The sequence below is a fragment of the Sinocyclocheilus rhinocerous genome, unplaced genomic scaffold (genome assembly GCF_001515625.1).
Source record: "Sinocyclocheilus rhinocerous isolate Xijiao unplaced genomic scaffold, SAMN03320098_v1.1 scaffold839, whole genome shotgun sequence".
Lineage (NCBI taxonomy): Eukaryota > Metazoa > Chordata > Actinopteri > Cypriniformes > Cyprinidae > Sinocyclocheilus > Sinocyclocheilus rhinocerous.
Genome location: NW_015652287.1, coordinates 389531 through 396175, shown reverse-complemented (window position 1 = coordinate 396175; position 6645 = coordinate 389531). Strand labels below are relative to the sequence as shown.

Sequence of the window (6645 nt, the reverse complement as noted above, 5' to 3'; positions counted from 1 at the left end):
GGCAGACCAATCTACATTCCCCCCCCCCACCTACAATCCCTGCCGGTACGAGACTCGAACCCCGCAACCTTTGGGTTACGAGTCAGACTCTCTAACCATTAGGCCACGACTTCAGGAAGCAAATGTATTCTTTAATAAAAAAAATAAAATACCAGAAGATTTTATTGTTTTCAACACATCTAGCAATAAGTGAAGAATGATAAATGAAGCTTGTTATAATGATGAGCAGTTAACTGTGACTGTTGATAAATGAATATTTATATTTAAATCGGGCAACATGCATTTTTTATTTCATATTCATTTTTATTTATTTATTTTTTATTTGGGCTGAACCAGTATAACTAAAAAGCAATGGAACCTGTCGGTACCGATAGTCTAGTGGTTAGCACACTGACATATAGTGCAACTGTATTCCCCACCAATCTACACTGTCCTGTGTAATAAGTAAAAAGCGCAAAAAAAAAAAAAAAGTTGCACTTGCAAATTAGTGAGTTTTACTTTACAGTTACATGATTGCTACTGTAAATGAAAACAGTGAAAATATGGTTATTTCTTCTAAAGTAAGTTACTTGTCACTAGCTGCCAGTTAATTACTGTAGTTCTTTTCTACAGTAAGTTACTTGTCACTTGCTGCCAGTTAATTACTTGAGTTAATTCAGTTTCTTACAGTGTAAGTACATGTAACGTGTAATAAGGACACCTTAAATAAAGTGTTACCTCATTTTCATTTCATTGTAATTAACAGTAATTAAGTGTCCAAAAACCATACATTCAGTTTGCACTTAAGTATATTATTTCCATGTTAAGTACTCTTTTTAAAAGTATGCTAAAGTTTTTCACAAGGGTAATAGTGCCAATTATCTCAAAAGTTTACCTATATCCTACATGTTACAAGCTATAACACTTGCTGTACTAAATAAGTGTAACTCAATGTAACATTTTAAAAGGAAAATTGCAGCGTTCTCAAACTTGCAAAGAAAGCAAATGTAGACCTCTCTGGCCTTAATGTCATCCTCTGAGCCCATCTCATCACCGAGTCCAACTTCACACTGCAGAGCTGAATCAAACATGGCTTCATATAATGTGGGAGAAAGCAATCGCGGGACCAGATCAATAGAGTTTTAATCGCATCTCTGCAAGCCTCTTCTCCACTCAGCCACTTTTGTCTTCTGGCTAAATACCTTGTGGCTCTTATTTCGATGTCTTCCAAACCAACTCTCTCCGTCTCTTTCATTCAAGTTTGCCTTCCGCATCTGCTTCCTGTAACATTTTCTTTTTCTTGAGAATGTATAACATCTGTGAAATGGTGTTTAGATATTTTATGACTTCAGTTACAGTCTCCTTGTTTAATTCTATCCTAATCCTAGTCTAAATTTTAATTCAAGTGAGGATAAGAATGTCACCACAGCAACAGGTACTTATTTTAAGCCTAAATCTGTTTGTTGTCCTTTGGTTCAGAATGCCACTTTAAATGCTTTTGTTAAGAAGGTTAATTTCGATGTGGAGCAGTTATTTACTGAAAAGAATAGGACAAGTTACCAATCTAATATATCTAAAAAAAAGAAAACGAGGCTCTAACAAACATGATAAAACATGAGAGAATAGTCATAAAATGAGCTGACAAAGGAGGTGCAATTGTAATTGGGGGGGAAAATAAATATATTGAAGAAGCTAATAGACAATTGGAGAACAGAGAATATAATCAAAGGCTAAAGCCCCGTTCACACCAAGAACGATAACTATAAAGATAACGATATTAGCGTCCACACCATCGAACGATATCGTCTGTTTATTCTAAGCACTCATGCGTCTGCCGCTTTAAATTCTTGAGCTCGTTACAGCAGGATGGATTCTGATTGGCTGTCAGTGTTTTATCTTTCATCAGCTGGGAAAAAAAATTGTTTTGAAAGTGATCACAACGATATCGTTCCTCTGTATCGTAATCATTATAGTTGTGGTGTGAACTATGCTATTCTTTAATATTGAGAACGATTTTTAGAACGATATCTTTATCGTTATCTTTATAGTTATCGTGCTTGGTGTGAACAGGCCTTTACATTTGACCCTACAGATGGATGGATTTCAAAAAATGAATTTGATTTTTTTATGGAACAAAAATCCTCGTTTGGCTTCATTTTATATGCTCCCTAAAATCCATAAGAATTTAGAGAACCCTCCTGGTAGACCAGTGATTAGTGGGAATGGTAGTTTAACTGAACCAGTTTCTAAATTTATTGACTATTTTATCAAACCAATTTGGCCATGATTACCAGCGTATATTCAAGACATTACTGATGTATTGAAAAAGATTCAAGAGTTGAATAACATTGGTGATTCCACTTGTATGGTAACCATGGATGTTGAGTCTTTATATACAAACATTGACCATGCGAATGGATTGTTGGCCTTGGAATATTTTATGAAAAGTAGACCTGAAACTAAGTTACCACCTTCTGAGTTTTTATTAAATTTAACAAAATGGACTCTTAACAACAATATATTTGTCTTTCAGGATAAGATTTTTAAACAAGTAAAAGGATGTGCTATGGGGGCATGTTAGAGTCCTTCCTATGCTGGCTTGTTTTTGGGAAAATGGGAAAAAGATAATGTACTGAACTCTGACTCAAATCCTTACTTACAAAGTACAAAGAAAAATGCGAGCAGAAAATTCTAATAAGGTCTATTTTGTAACAAAATATAGTATGCATGCTGAAAAAAATTCAACAAATTATTCAAAAAAATTGGGTTATTCTACAAAGTTATGAATTGTTGAGAAATATATTTCTAGATCCTCCAATGATTAGTTTTAGAAAATGTACAACCTTACGGGACAAATTAGTACATAGTTATTTACCACCTAGCAGTGTAAGTTCTTGGTTAGGGAATAAACCTAAGGGTTGTTTTACATGTCATCACTGTAACCATTGTGATAATGTGGTACAAGGTAAAACATACGAATAAAGTTTATTCTATTAGACATTTTATTAATTGTCAAACTACCCATGTTATTTATAGACTAGAATGTCCTCAGTGGAAGGTGTTTTATGTTGGAAGAACAAAAAGACGATTACTGGATTGATTGGCTGAACACAAATATGCCATCAGGAGGGGTGATGATGAATATCCTATGGCAAAACACTTTAAATTAATGCATAATAGTAATCCTTCGATCCTTAGAATACAAGGTATTGATCGTATAAACATTACTATTAGGAAAGGCAATAGAGAACTTAAGCTTAATCAAAGAGAGACATTTTGGATTTACAAATTAAAGGCCAATATGTATCCAGGATTAAATGAGGACCTGGATTTTACTTGGAATAATGTAGATGTAGCCTTATGATAATGGATTTAACACTACAAAAACACTACAGATGTATACAGCTGGAAGAGTGTTTTCAAAAAGCTGGATACAATTAGAGAGAGAGAGAGATCGACAGAGACCATTTTGAATTTTAACAACACTTTATTTTGCCTTCAAATGGCAATTAATACAGATATAAAAATGTATATAATAAAATTAATAACACACACATTAAACAAAATTTTCTGAAAAAAACAACATTTCTCCATTAACAGTACACATTTTCCCATTTAGCAAATCTCTTTCTTTAAAGCCTTCAACATTATCCATTAATCTATAGTAATTAAATTCTAAATGTATTCAAGCTCTTATTATACATTTAAAAAAAACAAGAACATCAATATTATTATTTTGTTCCATTTTCCTTTTTCTTGTTGCATAAATTATTAATTTAGCTTGTCCCAACAGAAAATTTAAAATTTTACAAATATTCCTTATTCTTCCCAATTTTCACTCCAAAAATAAAACAAACATCAGAGAACATTTCTCCAAACAAATTAAACAATTCTTTCAAAAGAACAAATAAAGGCAACAATGGTTCACACCTAAGAAAACAATGAAAAATAGTTTCTCTACAATTACAAAAAGGACAGGTATCAGTAATTTCAGAATTTATAATAGACACAAAAGCATTTACCGCAATAATACCGTGCAATATTCTCCACTGAATATCTCCAACCTTTTTGGTCAATGGTGGCTTATAAATTGCTTCCCATACTGGCATTATCTCATCTTTTACTTCCAGATATTTCCTCCATGGTGTATCAATCCTATTTTTTAATTTTCCTTTATTCAATATAGACTTGTGCCGGTATTCGGTAATGCGATATATCACGGTAATGAATATGCACAATATTGTTATCGTGGGCACTTCTAAATACCGTGAATAATTATATATTACAAATTGTTTAGAATGTTGAATGCATTTTAAGAATACTTTTCCCATCAACTGGTCAAAATGCACAACACCGCTGTATGCTGCGTGAAAGACACGTGCGCACTCTGACCTAAACAAGCACGGACGAGAAGCACATGGCGGAACATGTGAGAGACGCTCTGGATGAAAGCGCACTTTCACTCTCTGACAGCAGATGGCGCTAAACTGCAGAAATGATAATAATAACAATATAATAATTCATTTAAATGCAGCCGTTACCCCGGAAACCCTGTAAACAAAGCAGCTGCACTACTTCCTGTTTCTGAATCATGTTTAAATTATTTAAACAGCCATCCAGATTTGTGTATTTGCTATGATGTTCATCACAGCGCCAAATACTTAAATATTTAGACTTAATAGGCTATTTATTTTCAAACTTTTTTTTTACATTTTAATCTGGACTACAACATGCCCTAGATATTGTTTGAAAGTGTTTTGATTCTTTATTGTTCGGTCACACTTTACATTAGGGCTTCATTAGTTAACATTAGTTAATTCATTAGTTAACAAACTGCCAATGAAAAATTCTTCTGAACATTCATTAATCTTAGGTAATTACAATATTTAATAACACGTTGTTAAAATCGAAAGTTGCAACTGTGTTATTTAATGAGCTAACATGAACTAAGACTTGTATTTTTTAAACAAAGATTAATAACTTCTGTAGCAAATGTAGCTATTGCTCATTGTGAATGTTAATGCATTAACTAAGGTTAACTAATGAGGTCTTATTGTAAAGTGATACCTATTGGTCTTTATAGTTCTTTTGCACTTTAATCTGTGTAAAACTTTTAACTTTATACATTTTTCTGTATTGCTTTATTGCATTTAAATGTTCAGTTATTTTTGTTATAAGAAAAATGTTATTAAACCTGTTATACTGTATTATGACAGCACTTTTTTAAAACTAAATTTCAATATCGTGATAATACCGCATACCGTGATAAAAGCATTAGCAATTAATCGCAACATGAGAATTTGATACCGGCATATCCCTAAGATCCATAGATTCAAAAATAATTGCTCTGCAGTCAGATACCACGTATTGTCACACAGCAGGTTAAACAGAAAAGAATGTGTAAATGTGATTAAGGAGGAACCGTCATGCAGATACTATCCAAGTGTGAAATGCTTCCAGTCTGTACTGTGAAATAACACCACTGTTGACAGTCGAGCTGCTGTGAAGAATGAGTGGGAAAACGGCATCAAACCACCTCCGTTAAGAGCAGAGATTTCCTGTGAACATTACTGTGGATGAAAAACAATGCATTCATATAGGCATATTTAAGTTTTCTTTTCTTTCATCATATCGGTCTTTTTATGCTGTCTGGTGACAAAACTTGGGTCATGTGACTGAAACAAGGAGGTCTATCGTTCTTAGAAGAAAGCTAACATTCATCCGTTAGCAATCCCATTCATCTCAATGGACTTGCTCAGCTGGTGCAGGACCTCCCAGAAGTACACAGCCATGGGGGTTTTTTTTTTTGGAGGGGGGGTTCTGATCACCAACACTGTAAATGCAATGCGCCTTACCATTCTGAAGCTTCCCAAATCCTTCATTAGTGACTATCTTGAGCTGTGATGTCAAACCCAGGGAAAAGGGCCAGCTGGAGTACATTTGCTTTTATTCAGACCAACAACTATTGGTTTCATATTGTTCGAATATTTTTACATTAACCGCCTTCTTCAATCATATACTATGGTACGATTTCAAGCAATCAATCTCCCCAGTATTACCATGGGTTTCCATAGTATATTTGTCGGGAAATTGTATGGTTCTCTTTCCAAAATCATGGAAATCAAATATGCTACCATTATTACTGGCATTGCCTAAAGATGTGATCCACCATTTGAAAATAGGTCTGCATAAATCAAATGAATGAACGCCTTGATCATACCAAAGGGAGCCAAAGCTAAATGCTAAATAGTGAGGACAACAATAAGCATTAACTGATAAGGACAACCAGCACAAGAGATTTCCCAGGGGACATTTCACCACCAACACTGTACATAATCTTGCATGTGGAATAAACAAACATCCACAAATGTAATTATGAAAATAATAGTTCTTGGTTAGGGAATAAACCTAAGGGTTGTTTTAAATGTCATCACTGTAACCATTGTGATAATGTGGTACAAGGTAAAACATACGAATAAAGTTTATTCTATTAGACATTTTATTAATTGTCAAACTACCCATGTTATTTATAGACTAGAATGTCCTCAGTGGAAGGTGTTTTATGTTGGAAGAACAAAAAGACGATTACTGGATTGATTGGCTGAACACAAATATGCCATCAGGAGGGGTGATGATGAATATCCTATGGCAAAACACTTTAAATTA

The 6645-nt window shown here is 33.8% G+C and overlaps 1 long non-coding RNA gene across 1 annotated transcript; it reads left to right on the top strand.

Moving 5' to 3' along the window:
• The first annotated feature begins 396 nt into the window (after nt 1-396).
• On the top strand, nt 397-5355 carry LOC107714418 (uncharacterized). Its single transcript, XR_001636981.1, has 3 exons — nt 397-408; nt 1409-1414; nt 5302-5355. It is a non-coding gene; the product is annotated as an uncharacterized LOC107714418 (long non-coding RNA).
• The last annotated feature ends 1290 nt before the right edge of the window (nt 5356-6645 follow it).